Source organism: Lathyrus oleraceus, chromosome 7 (genome assembly GCF_024323335.1).
Source record: "Lathyrus oleraceus cultivar Zhongwan6 chromosome 7, CAAS_Psat_ZW6_1.0, whole genome shotgun sequence".
NCBI classification, from domain to species: Eukaryota; Viridiplantae; Streptophyta; class Magnoliopsida; order Fabales; family Fabaceae; genus Lathyrus; species Lathyrus oleraceus.
In genome coordinates, this window is record NC_066585.1 from 539896510 (window position 1) to 539912278 (window position 15769).

Sequence of the window (15769 nt, forward strand, 5' to 3'; positions counted from 1 at the left end):
ATATGGATATTACTTTTCAAATACAATTAGTTTATGTTTTATTGCCAGCAGTAGGGGTGGCAGCAGTACCTTTTATTCTGACAAAACTAGGAAGGTACTTGTCCATTCATATCACTCACTTCTAATTTTTATGCATATTTGAAACAAACTTGAATATAATTAGAAAAAGAAAGAAAGAGAGAGAAGTACTACAGTGAAACCAATTCAATATCTAACCAACACTTGAGTGTATTTTCCAATCCAATCAGCAGCAACAGTGACAGTAACAGTAAGTACCCCATTTGCTTGGATAAACCTTTGGTCTCGTGGCTGAAATCATAATGAAAAGTTACCCTAGCTCAATCCAAAAACAAAAATGTCACAGAAAAAAAATATGATCAGTATTATTTCTGTCTTGCAATGAATCATGAAAGGAAACTCAATTCCCAGAAAAATAGTTCTCACTTTGAACTCTAAATCTTAACCTCGTGAAACTACTGGTGATAGAATTTCTTTAAAAAAAGTGATTGAGGTCCGGTGGCAATATCAGTGGTGTTGTTCGTTCTACCAAGTCCATGACTACTGTTGACTATCATCTTTTGCTGAAAAAGATATAGCAATTCGTGCAAAGACATAGCAGTTCTCAAAAAGCTAATTTTTCATAATCCATCTTATGTATTATTAGAATCACATAAAAATATAAAAATATTTTTAGATTTCAGAGATGCATTTTCGGACGCATCTTAAATCTATAGAATTCAGATTTAATATTAAAAAATTATAGAGATACATCTTCGTGTATATTATGGAGATGTACATCTTCGTGTACATATTCGAACGCTAATTGTTCTAAAACGCGCCATAACCCTTTCTCCTTCCCCACTTCTAAAAAAACAACTTAAAACCTTTTCCAAACTCTCTCAACTCACATTCTCTCAAAATCAATCAACCAAGTTCAAAGTTTTTTCCATCAACATCAAATACATCAAAGAGCTCATTCAAAACTGAAGTAAACTCACAATTTGTAAGTTTTTTATTTTTGTAATTTTTTTGGAGTTTTTGTATAGATTTATAGATATTGATGATTAGGTATTGAAATACATAGTTTATGCATGTTTGATAATTGATACATTATGAGAAATGTATTTGATAGTTAAAAGTAAGGATCAATGCATTATTTTTGGGGTGGTGGTAGGCTGCATCAGCGCCATTGACGAAGATGAAAGTTGCAGGAAACTCCGAAGATGCATCTCCGTGATTTTTCAACGTTTGGATTCCCAGGAATTGGAGATACATCTCCGTAATTTATCTGTTTGTTTTTCTTTTTTACTTTTCTTGCTTGTAGGGTTGCTTGTAGTAATTGTGTCACGATTGTATGATTTACTTACATGCATTGTGGCTGATAGAGACGATAGACTGAGACATGGGAGGATTGCACAACATACATCTATCCAAAGGAAAAAGAGCCAGGTTTCAGAGGCTCATGTTCCCTCTAGTCTGGTTCATGCAGAGGCATCGACTTCTAGGGCTCATATATCTTCACATTCTTCTTCTCGTGGGAGACACGTGACACATAGTGACACATCATTGCCTCCATCTTCTCATAGGAGACAGGTTTCACCTATTCAGGTGCATAGGCACCAGAGTCACCGGAGATATCTGAGACACTAGTGCCACCCCAAACAACGAATGTACCTCAGGTTGATGAGCCAGTGCCACCTCTGGCTGATGAGACTGATGAGCCAGTGCTACCTCAGGTATTTAAAGGAGGCCCGTTAGAGTTGTCATTGTTGCCTCTTTACCAGGACCATAGTAACTTGCTCCAAAAGAAATGACAAAAGATGAATAAGCATCCAAGTGGATTAATCTATCAAGGTTGCGTATTCAACTCTGATTCAATGGATTCTGAGTTTTAGGGCATACAAATGTCAAGTGTTTTTCCAAATTATGATTCGGTTGATATTTATAGAAAAATAAAATTTCCTGTCTCGCCTGGAGACCAAGAGCTCTCCAGAGAAATCACCTTTTTGGAAGTCGCTTCTGCCAGCACACACACCTCAAACTGCCCCTGGGAGAATTTCCTTTCTCGCTCGACGACCAAGATTTTGCCCGGGGAGCTTCCTGCTAAAAACCTCGCTCGACGACCATGACAACTTTTCCTACTGGAATTCTTCTTCTTTGCCTCACCTTCACTTCGCTGAGCGAGCTCGCCCTCACTTCGCTCCTTCTCGTTGGGCGAGCTTGCTGACTTCTTTATCCTTGCTTTGTGACATTTTCTTTGTTTTGTGTAGTAATTTTTTTATTAATGCATCAATTCCGGCATACTAACACACACACACACATCAAATATACCACAACTAAATGCAATTAAAGTTAGATTATATCAAAAATCAGGTAACTAAATGATCGAAAACATAAAATTGAGCTTACAAATGCCAAGTTTTTATGTGAAATTATAGTTCAATTTGGCACTCATAAAACTCTCCCCAAATTGAATCTTTGTTTTCCCTCAAATAAAGTTTAAACTCTCTTAAAGAAAACAAGAAGATTTACTCAAGCTTCAAAATCACAAGAAACATGCATGGTTCAAATTTAACAGATGCACGTGTACATGTAATGCTCAATCACTTTCTAGAATCAAAACACGAACATGAATTAAGTTCTAAACATAAAAATCATGTAATACATTCTCAAGTAACAACATTTTCATACTTGAATCACCCTAACTCTCATCTTAATAAAATAGACGAAGAATTTTGTAATCATTCATTTGAGATAAATGCTCTCATCTGATAATCTTGTTAGCGTCCAGATCAATTCATGCATTCATCTCAACAATCATTGTGAAATCATAGAAGCATATATCACTAAGGGCTTTTCATGGTTGAAACTTGGTCGAGTTTCACAACAAAGGGTCATTTCTAGGTTTTTGAAACAACATTGGTTTAAAATTTTATGAAGAACACTTCAAGTTGACATAACATATATTCTTGTTCTTTTCTCATTCTCTTTTTCATCCCTCAATGTCTTTTGATAGCCAATGCAATCTTTTTTCTTTGTTGGCTTTTTCTTTATTTTATTTCTCTTCATTGGCCCTTTTTAACATTTTTCTTTTTCTTATTTCATTCAACTAAAATTTCTCCCAAACTTTAAACATTTATTTCTTTCCTTTCAAGAACGTGTTCTTCATTTTTTCCCAACAAAATTGGGTTGTGTTTACTTTGAAGAAAAATTTGCAATTAATCAATTTTGTTGAACTTTTCAATTCATTTATTCAAGATTTTTATGGCTCAAAGGGTCTTTCAAATACTCACTCTCTCACAAGGTAAGTTGAAGTCATTTTTGGTTTATTGGTATTTCTAAAAGGGTCTTCCATGCTTTCACAAATTTACAACAAATGCAAGATTTAACATGAATCAACTGAGCTAAAACAAGAATTATCAGTTATCCTTAGAAATTTAGTGAACAATGGAGAGTTTTCTCATAATTTATGGTTTAGTCCTAATTTATTCAAGAATTCGAAAAAGTTTTTGCAAAATGATGCATGAAATTATTTTGCACAAAGCACAAAATTCAAATTCATGCTAACATTCTACAAAGCAATAACCATGTACCTTTCTTGCATGCTTCACATCAAAATTTATATCATCACCATCACATTTTTGTTGAAAAGCTTTAAAACTTGATTGAGTCTTGCTTTGCTTCTATAATAAAGTTAGAAAACTAAACTTGAAGACAAACAACAATAAATTTCTTTGCTAAAAAAATTAAAACATGCAACATAATCAATAACAACTTAATAATTACTTAAACATTCAAAGTTTTTGGTGTAAACACCGACAAAAGGGTACTCCCAAAAAGAGTAAAAAGTAGAATTACACATCCCCGAAATAGTTTTGAACTACAACCGAAATAAGAGTAAAAACAAAATTCAACTGGAATAAAAGCATAAACATAAAAAGAAATAATGACCGAAAAGCTTTTAAAATTCTTCACTTTGTAATAGCAAGCTTTCCATCATTGAAACCTCCTCCAATCCTCTATCCTCATCATTAAAACTTTATTCATCATCACCTTCCTCTTCATGACTAGCTGCTGCCGCATCCGCGAAAAAACAACCGGCGGGCTAAAACAAAAACAAACAGAGCCGCCACCGTGCGTTATTTATCCCAAAGAGGGAAAGGAAACGCTCAGAGTAAACCTGGAAAAGACATGGTCTCGCGACCAAAGAGAAAGGGATCGGGAGTCGGTTATGCGAAGGGAAGGTATTAGCACCCCTACGCATCCGTCGTACTCGACGGGATCCACGCTCTAGAGAAAGAAAAGGTTGCTAAACAAACACCACACACACACACACCGAAGACAACACAGGTGGGGGAAGAGAGGAACGGGCTCGCTAGGATATCGCATCCTATGCCTACGTATCTCATCTGGAATGAGAATCAGAGCTACCGTAGTTCGGCTCACGCACGCCAAACAAAACAAACACACAAGCAGGCAAACATGGAACCCGAATGCCAATCGCTGGACTTACATCAGCTTCCGAACCAAACAAACCCACACTGGAAACCAGATGCCACTTGATGGACTTATACCGGACTCCAAGCACACAACAAGAGGATACGGAATGCCAATTGCTGGGCTTACATCCATCTCCTACACACACAAGAACAAACAAGCAACAAGTTACTAAGGAGTCAGGAACTCGAGCCTAGCAATTGTCAAGCAAACACACAAAAAGAAAAAGAAAAAAAAGGGTGCCCGGAGAGATCTCGCACGACCTCCTGCCTACGTACCTCATCTGGTATGAGGATCAGGGCAACGTAGTTCCCCTTAACAGGGGAGAAACTTTCTCCTAACCAGAGACCGGGAAATGACCAACTAAAAGGGAGACTGACTCGAGCCTAATAGTTATCATGTATTCCACAATGGCCCTAGGTTGAGTTTTCTATCTACTTGCACAACAGCAAGTTAATCCTATCCAGGAAAAGCAAGCATGCAAGCATAATTAAAACAAAGCAAACATTCACAGTTAGCACACACTATATCCAGACAAAGTGGGCTCAATACAAGGGTTAGACTGCCAAAGCAAGTCAACTGTATCAGGTGAAGTTAGCTCTTAACCCTAACATTGAGAGTCAGGGTGAAGCTGATGAAAGGTGAGTGAGGGGTGTGCCTCACAGCTCTTATCCCTGGCCAGGGAGAGCTTCAGACAAAGAAGTGTGGGTCCAGAAAGTGGGAACCCTTCTACACTTATGACACTGACTCAACTGTACAACTGTACAAGGATCTTGGGTTAATATCCCAATGCATCAACACCAGTTGTGTGAGCAAAGGGATGACTCAACAAGAATAGCAGGAGATGGATTGCACATCTCTTGTATCTGCCAATTGCCTTATTCAAAGGACTTTTCCTGCTTGGGGACAAAAATAAACAAGCACAAACATCGCCTCTTAAGGAGGACTTCAGACAGTTGCCTGGCCAAGTAACAGGCCAGGTCTTCCAGACTACATGGAGTTAGAGTGTTCTACCTCTATTGGTTAAGCAACCAAGCAATAGCCAATGCAAGTTCAAAAAGAACTGTTAGCAACTAATGTACCTGAAATCAATCAAATATAATCAGTATACCAACCACAAAGTCAAAACAAACAGCATAAGAGCCAACAGACAACACAATCAATCACATGTGCAAAGCACAAGTCCAAAGCAAGTGAGCTAAGCCTCCTACAAAACCAACAAGTTAGTTCACAACAAGCAACCAAACTCAATCAACTTGCATTAATCTCCTTAAAGCATTTGCTTCTTAACCTGAAAAGCAAACTCAAACATGAGAAACAAGACCACTAGGACAAGCCTAGGGTCAAAAGGAGGTGAAAAATCCAAAACAGCAAGTGAAAATTATCCAAAATCAAGATCAAACAATTAAGAATCCAATCCAAGTGGTTCCACATTCCCATCATTCATCATTATCATTTCATGAAGGAAAAAGCATCAAACATGCAATTTAGAACCTCAAAGGACCAAACAGAATGATCACAATCAAATCAATACCAAAACATTTCAATAAATCACCAAAAAATTCATGATCAAACAGCATCCATAACATGTCAATCATACCAAATTTCAGCTCATTTGGATCAAGGGAAGTAGGTCAATGAAATTCAGAAATTCCAGACAAGTTCATACAAGCTCATACATGGCATCAAAACAAGCACCAACTTCAACCAATCATAAAACAGTGAAAAATCATGATAAATGAATGAGATCAAAGCCATGGCAACCTACAATATGTCTAAAATACACATGCCAAATTTCAAGTTCATCCAATAAACCATAAGAATTTCCCAAATCAAATGAAAACATGACTCACAAAATGTCAACAATTGGTCAAACAGGGAAGAAATTATCAAACAAATAGGAAATGAACTCAATAAATCCAGAAAAATTCACATGTTTTCTAAACATTCACAAGTATTCTCATGCAAAAATCCAGCTCAATTCAAGTTCAAATGGCAAGGCAAATAAAATCAAGAAGTTGCACAAAGCATGGCATGGCACAAAATGTAACACATACAAATATCATGTCATAACTCTCAATCCAGGAACTCAAAAATTACAAACCACATATTCAAATGTTACTTGAGATGTCTAGAACATGCTTGTAAAATTTCAAAAATTTCTAATGAAGCATCATCATTTTATGAATGAAAGAGTGAGCATGGTGCACAAAAGGACACATTCACACAAGCCCTAGCCAAATAATTTTTCCACACGTGCACAACATGATTAAAAATAACCAAAAAATAGTACACATCACAAGGAGAATGGCACAAAAAATTGCATCAAATTTGGATTAAAATTGAAGGAGTTATGGATTTTTAATCATGGAGAGAAAATAAAAAAAGGATGAAACAAAGGCATGGAATGATGAATACATGTGGAGAATAAAACAAAATGCAAATGGCCAAAAGTTACACACGCAGGATCGAACCGTGTTCAGGTTCACATGAGCGCGTTTGGACTAAAACTCAGCGTTCTCACTTAACACATGGCACCATCTTATTGGCTGCCTGACGCGGTAAACAACATTTCAAACACAAGGCCAGGTATTGTGGATCTAAGCGCATCTAGAAAGGAAATTCATATGTTCTTCCTCGTGTTCATCAGCTCATCACCAGAAAATTCATCAAGAACAAACATGCACGAAAATGGACAAATTATACATCACTGAACTCGTCTAATCACGTACATCAAGAATATCCACATGATTTAACCTAACTCTCATCATGCTAAACAAATCGATCAAAAGAAGTTTTCACATCCAACTTTCAATTCCAGATTTCTCCATCAATTCTCAATGAAAATCAATTCTACAAGTTGCATGCTACTCCATGAACTTCAATCTATCAAAGCCATATCACGATTACAACAATTATTGAGATCGAATTCTAACCTCTTGGAGATGGCAGTGTTGGATTCGTGCGTTTCAAGATGCCAATTGCCAAAACAGATGTTGAATGATGCTTAGGAAGATGATTGGAACAAGTAGTTCAGCTCGAATGTGCTCCAGATTCAAGAATCTTCAAACTGCCATGGATGCTCTTGGATGCAACAGTCCCAATTCTTCAAGCTTGGCCACGATTTTGCTTCAAACAGATGATCAACACTACCTGTAGATGATGGATCACACAAGAACAAGCACAATAGAGGATGAATTTCAATGGAAATGGTGAAAAAAATGTGAAAAAGTTTGAAGAAAATTGAGAGAATTTTAGTGATTTTCTGTTAGATCTGAGATTGTGAATTGTGATTAGGAGTTTCTGTTATGATTATGAACTTATACCATGTGTTAATCCAAATGCTAATCAAGATTAGGCAAAATTCAAGTGAATTAGCAAAATGAAGTTTATGCACAATTGGCCAAAATGCCCTTTTCACAATGCAGCCAATGCAACAGTAAAAATGCCATGCAAACAAGTCATATTTGATGTTTAGAATGTGTTGGAATTGGTTTGAAGTGCAAATGCCATGTATTTTTCAAAAACACAATTTTTCCCACCAAAATACAAATTTGTCCACTTGAAAAATGCCATTTTGATGTGTTGATTTTTGATGAAATGTAATGATGCAATGTGATAGTACATGTCAAATGTGACTTGCTCAAAGAAAGATCACCCAATTTGGCCTTTCCATTCAAAAGTTATGCCACTTTGAATTTCAACATTTTCTGAAAATGATTCGATCATAACTTGCCAACCACACATGAGAAATTCATGTTCTTGGACTTTTTGGAAAGGTGAGAGCAAGACCTTCAACTTTAATGTTGGACAAAATTTCATTTGAAGCATTTTTGGACATGTAATTTTGAGGTGAATAACTTTCCATTTTTGGCAGTTTTCAATTACAAGTCACTTTCTATTTTTGGAAAGTTTCCACCTGACTTTATTTTCTTCATTCTTGATGTTTGAAATGTCAAATGAAACTTGTTTAGACATGAATGAAGTGTCTCTAACTCTCTCCCACCTCCAAATCCATCAATCCAGACACAGTTGACCACAGTTGACTTTTCTGACTGATAGATGAATTTCAGCTTGACTTATCAACTTGAGCTTCAAACTCCTGATGAAATGGCTCAATGATGAAACCCTAGCTTCCATAAGCTCAATAAAACCCTATGATGATCCCCATATCCATTGTAGACCCCATCTCCTTCACAAGCCCTGATTGGCCCAATACAACTGATTAGGGTTGACCAGTGGTCAAAACCCTAATCTCAAGGTATCTGATCAATCTCTTGGTGATGACAAAACCATGATGATGATGATGTATCATTTCAACCAAGATGAAGCTCAATCTCCTTGAGAATCAAAAAACCCTAATTTGAAACACACATCCTCAGATGTTTGGTGACCAATCCATAAACCCTCGGGCTTGAACCTTAACCTCTTTATCTTCTGACCAAGACTTATGAGGATGACTTGCACAATGTTACCACATGATATGCAATATGCAATGCCTAATGACCTACAAAATGAGATGCAATATGTTAAGCTAGTCCCAAGAGAGGAGGGCAAATTTTGAGGTGTTACAGCTGCCCCTATTCAATCCACTGTGAACCTGTCGATATGAACAGCCTCGGCTTTCAGATGATCAGGATGAAGAGTGATTGAATACCAAGAACAGACGAACAATTTGCACTCTGATGGGAAATAATCAACAACGCCTGTCAGAATCGGCAAAGAAGCAATCTTGAAAGAAGAACCCGTCTGGTACGGAGAAAAGTCGGCCGAAATGCCGAAACAGAAATGTCGACCTGGATACCAAAATAAATGGTAACGCAAGGATAACCATGGCCTGAACACCTGGGGGAATTAGCCTGAACGCCACTTTGGTCTGAACACCTCTTTGGTCTGGATACCACTTCGGTCTGGATACCACTTCGGTCCGAATACCACTTCGGTCTGGATACCGGGAAACTGGCCGGATTGCCGCAAGCTGCATCGAGCTAATCGTCGTGAGCTTCTTCGATCTGGAAATCGGAACTGGCCGGAGTGCCACAAGCTGCATCGAGCTAATCGTCGTGAGCTTCTTCGATCTGGAAATCGGAACTGGCCTGGGTGCCTCAAGCTGCATCGAGCTAATCGTCGTGAGCTTCTTCGATCTGGAAATCGGAAACTGGCCTGGGTGCCTCAAGCTGCATCGAGCTAATCGTCGTGAGCTTCTTCGATCTGGAAATCGGAAACTGGCCTGGGTGCCTCAAGCTGCATCGAGCTAATCGTCGTGAGCTTCTTCGATCTGGAAATCGGAAACTGGCCTGGGTGCCTCATCGGTCTGAATACCCGGAAAACTGGTCTGACTACCATCTCGGTCCCAACACCGGAAAACTTCCATGCCTGTCAGCACCGGCAAAAAGGAATAGTGACACATGAGACGGCACGCGTGCCACAACGACCCATGCTGGGGATAACAAGCCCTGAGCCGGCTACTCTCTGTTCAACCCTAGCCAACGAACACTTTGCGTTTAGCTGGGGATTATTTTTCCTTGTTTTTCTTTTTGGACCCCGAAACTTTTCTGACCATCATTTCCATCTCTGCTCGACAGAAACTCTTCCTCCAATATCGCACTACTGGGGGAATACTGCTGATACAGTACCAAACTCCTCGGAGTAGCATCTTCCTTTTGGGCGAACCACCTCTCAAACAATAACCACGGTCTGAGACTAGCTTATGCTTGCAATATGATGCATGATTGACCTTTTCAGCGTAATGCTCCATAATCATGGAAATGCTACGCGATTTATTATGCAGTATGCTATGCTTATTTTTCATGATGAATGCATAAAAAGGTATCCCCCTCAAGGGACTCTTCTGGGGAGCTCGAGACACTCTGCTGAGGAACTCGTCAACACTCCGACTCCACCCTGCTGGGGAATATCGCTGCTGCTGGGAAAAGGCATCCCTTGCTGGGGATAACCTCCTTTGCACCCGATCCGCTTGGGGAATTGCTGGGGAAAGGTCCACCAATGCACTCTGTGGGGAAACAACAGTCTCTGACTTGCTGGGGATATCAATCCCGACTCTGCTTGAGACACTACCACACACAGATACTTCCGCTGGGAAACTGCAACTTCAGGCCTGGCGACTGGGGAGACATCGATCTGAAACCTGCTGGGGATAACCATCTTGACCCTGCTAAGGAGGACACAGACCCTGAATCTGCTGGGGGGATTAGTCATTCTGACTCTGCTTGGAGAGATACATCCTGACTCGTTTGGACCTTTTCTGCTCCATCATCTTGTATTCCCAATCGCTCCGCACTCGACGAAGATCGAACTCCTGGGATCTATACAGACTTTCAATTTTCAGACTTTGAAGAGTCTTCTTGATTAATTCAAAGGATCGTCGTACGTCCTCGCTATCTTTTCACCGTTCTTCTATCCATTCATCCCTGATCGAACTCCATGGGGATTTGTTTTGTCAACAACTTCCACATCACAACCTGCAAGCGAGTGAAAATACCTAACAGTACCTGCAAAAGAGATCGTTAGATAAAACCGTGCCCCAGGCGTGTCAAGATTTCAACACTTGGGTCACCCAACCTTCCAAATAAGATTTCAAGTTTCAATCTTATAAGCATGCATTGGAAGGGAACTCCATGTTTTAAAATGCAAAGATTCTTTATCAAAATAATCGGATGTTTTTGCAATCAAAGTGGTAATGAAAACAAAAACAAAATTATTTGACTGAATATGCATTTTATTGATTGGAAAAATGTGGCTCAAATTGAGCAATACAAAGGAAGCAATTCCTGAAAAGAGGTAATTGCGCACAAAAGGAAAAATCTATCCTAATGGCAATGTGAAACCGTGATCTCATCGAGTTTCAACTAGGTTACACCCCATATGTCCTCAGACTCTCCTTGCTTTCTGCCTTCTGAATAAGACGCTTCTGATTGATCCCCACTGGGTATTATCCATGATGTTTTAACCAAAGCGAACGATCATGCCAGACGCAATTGTTCGTTTCAATCCCTCTTTTGCCTGGACCGCCCTTTCGGGTTTTCAGTCCACCGGGATACCCTTTTTTGCCCAAGCCGCCTTTTCAGGTTTTCGACTTGCCGGGTGTACATTTTTTCATTTTATCCCTAATTTTTGCCCGAACCTTTTCTTTCTGTTTTTGGTTCACCGGGATGCCCATTTTTGCCTGGACTATTTTGTTCTTTTCGTCCAGCGGGTCTCTCATACGAAGTATTTTTTAACTGCGTCCGCATTCACAGGGGATGGAAAATCCTCGCCATCCATGGTCGTTAATAACAAGGCTCCGCCAGAGAAAACCTTCTTGACCACGAATGGACCTTCATAATTGGGTGTCAATTTGCCCCTACGATCGTTTTGAGGAGGAAGGATCCTTTTCAGCACCATATCACCTACGTGATACACCCGAGGTCGTACCTTTCTGTCAAAAGCACGCTTCATTCTCTGTTGGTATAACTGCCCATGACAGATGGCTGCCAGCCTCTTTTCCTCAATTAGGCTCAACTCTTCGTACCGAGTCCTTACCCATTCAGCCTCTCGCAATTTCACGTCCATCAAGACTCTCAACGAGGGGATTTGAACCTCAACCGGTAGCACGGCTTCCATTCCATATACCAACGAGAAAGGAGTTGCCCCAGTAGATGTGCGCACCGACGTTCGATACCCATGTAATGCAAACGGCAACATTTCATGCCAGTCTTTGTAGGTTACCACCATTTTCTGCACAATCTTCTTGATATTCTTATTGGCTGCCTCAACCGCCCCATTCATCTTCGGACGATAGGGAGAAGAATTGTGATGTTCGATCTTGAATTCCCGGCACAGTTCTGCCATCATCTTATTGTTCAAATTAGAACCATTATCAGTAATGATTCTCTCGGGAACCCCATATCTGCAAATGATGTCTCTCTTGAGAAACCTGGCAACGACCTGCTTCGTCACGTTCGTATAGGAGGCTGCTTCCACCCACTTGGTGAAGTAATCAATAGCCACCAATATGAACCGATGCCCATTCGAAGCTGTAGGCTCAATCTTCCCAATCATATCAATGCCCCACATAGCAAACGGCCATGGGGACGACATTAAGCTCAACGGATTTGGAGGCACGTGCACCTTGTCAGCATAAATCTGGCATTTATGACACTTCCGCACGAAATTGAAACATTGGGCCTCCATTGTCATCCAATAATAACCTGCCCTCAGCAGCTTCTTTACCATCGCATTCCCACTAGCATGGGTACCGAACGATCCTTCGTGAACCTCTTTCATCAATTGGCTTGCTTCTTTATCCTCAACACATCTGAGCAAGACCGAATCGAAATTTCTCTTGTACAGAACCCCATCCTTATTCAGGTAGAACACCATGGCCAACCTCCGCAGAGTCTTTCGGTCCTTTTTAGATGCTCCCTCAGGATATTCTTGAGTTTCTAGATAGCGCTTGATATCGTAATACCACGGCTTCTCATCGTCAGGCGCTGTATCAACAGCAAACACATAAGCCGGTCTATCCAGACGACCCACCTCCACACTGGGGAACTGATTCCACCACTGCACTTTAATCAAGGCAGCCAGAGTAGCCAAAGCATCTGCCAAAGGGTTCTCCTCTCTAGGCACATGATGCATCTTCACCTTGGTGAAAAACGTCAACAATCTCCTCGTATAATCCCGGTACGGCACTAAATGAGACTGATGCGTATACCATTTCCCGTTAACCTGATTTACAACCAGAGCTGAATCTCCATATATAACAAGGTTCATATTCAGCCACGTTGTTGGTGCACTCAAATGTCAGCCGGGCAGCAAAAGGAATATGGGATCCTTTCGGCGTAACCAAAACAGCACCAACACCGCTTCCATTCACGTTAACGGCCCCATCAAACATCAGAATCCATTCGGATTCAGGGTCAGGCCCCTCCTCCAGGATCGGTTCCTCACAATCTTTCGATTTGAGAAACATGATGTCCTCATCAGGGAATTCAAACTTCATCGGTTGATAATCCTCAATGGGTTGCTGGGCGAGGTAATCAGACAATACACTCCCCTTGATTGCTTTCTGAGAGGTATACTGTATATCATATTCTGTCAAAATCATTTGCCACCTCGCAACCCGTCCGGTCAATGCTGGCTTCTCAAAAATGTACTTGATTGGATCCATCTTGGAAATCAACAAAGTGGTATGAACCAGCATGTATTGCCTCAGTCGGCGAGCAGCCCAGACCAAAGCACAGCAAGTTTTCTCGAGAAGTGAATATCTTGTTTCACAGTCGGTAAACTTTTTGCTAAGGTAGTATATGGCATGCTCTTTTCGACCAGACTCGTCATGCTGCCCCAATACACACCCCATAGACCCCTCGAGGACTGTCAGGTACAGAATTAACGGTCTTCCCTCCACAGGAGGCATTAGAATCGGAGGCTCCTGCAAATACTCTTTTATTTTTTCAAATGCCGCTTGGCAATCATTATTCCACCTGACCGTTTGATCTTTTCTCAACAACTTGAATATCGGTTCGCACGTGGCTGTTAGATGAGATATGAACCGTGAAATGTAGTTCAATCTACCCAAGAAACCACGAACCTCTTTCTCTGTCCTCGGTTCAGGCATTTCTCTTATTGCTTTTACTTTAGCAGGATCAACCTCGATTCCTTTCTCACTTACAATAAACCCCAGCAATTTACCGGACCGCACTCCGAAAGTGCACTTGTTCGGATTCAACCTCAGTCTGAACTGTCTCAGCCGGTCAAACAACTTGGCCAGATCTACCAAATGCCCCTCTTCTGTTTGGGACTTTGCTATCATGTCATTAACATAGAATTCAATTTCATGATGAATCATATCATGAAACAAAGTCACCATGGCCCTCTGATAAGTAGCACCGACGTTCTTGAGACCGAATGGCATCACCTTGTAACAAAAGGTGCCCCATGGTGTGATGAACGTTGTTTTCTCCATATCATCTGGCGACATTTTGATTTGATTATAGCCAGAAAAGCCATCCATGAAGGAAAACACCGAGAATTGAGCTGTATTATCTACCAACACATCGATGTGAGGTAATGGAAAATCATCTTTCGGACTAGCTCTATTCAGATCTCGGTAGTCCACACACATTCTCACCTTCCCATCTTTCTTCGGGACTGGCACGATATTCGCAACCCATGGCAGATAATTAGTGACAGCAAGGAAACCAGCATCCCACTGCTTCTGCACTTCTTCCTTGATTTTCATCGCCATGTCAGGCCGAGTTCTGCGCAACTTCTGCTTCACTGGAGGACAATCTGCTCTCAACGGTAGCTTGTGCACAACAATATCGGTATCCAACCCTGGCATATCTTGATAAGACCAGGCAAAGATGTCGACATACTCTTTCAACAGTGCTACCATTCTGCTCTTAACACTTTCCTCCAAAGCAGCCCCGATTTTCACTTCTCTCTTGACCTCATCGGTACCCAGATTCACAATCTCAATCGGCTCTTCGTGCGGCTGAATCACCTTCTCCTCTTGTTTCAACAACCTGGCTAATTCCCCTGGCAGTTCACAATCTTCTTCGTCTTCTTCTTCAGCATGATAGATTGGATTGTCGAAGTCAGATGAGGGTGTAACAGGATTGTTATCAATGAGATCCGGAGAAGAATCGCATCTGCATGAATGTTGATTCATGCATTGCTTTAGAACCGGTGTGAGACAAATTAAAAAGAAAAAATGAAAACATTGCCATTTTTTTTTGTTTTATTTTTAAACTGCAAAAATAAATGAAAAACAGGGAACACCGCTTTTGACTGAAAAACATCCTTTTATTGACGATGCAAATTTGCAAATTTTAAACATGAGGTGGCCCTTACAATGAACCATTACGTGTCGGGCAACACGTATGGCTTTCATGCATATAAAATCGAAACAGGAAAAATATTACTCTTCCAGCAGAGTGACCCGGATGATCTTTTCAGCCTTCTAGTTCTGGACTCCCATCCCTGGTGCGCACGGCTTTATCCATTGGTCAATTTCACAGTCACTATCAGCTTCGTCACTCATCATGCAGATGTGATCTGGATCCAGCATTCCGGCACTAGTGAATGTTACTGACGTACGGCGTCCTCTGCCTTGTCCTGAGCCTCTGCCTGGCTGATACCCCACTCCGAAGCGGTCTTTCTTTGCGGAGATATCCATCATCCTGCCCCAACCAGGAGCCTCTCCATTCTTCACCACCTCGGCGGCCTGTTTGTACGAAGATATGGACAGTTTTTCCTCTTGTTTTGC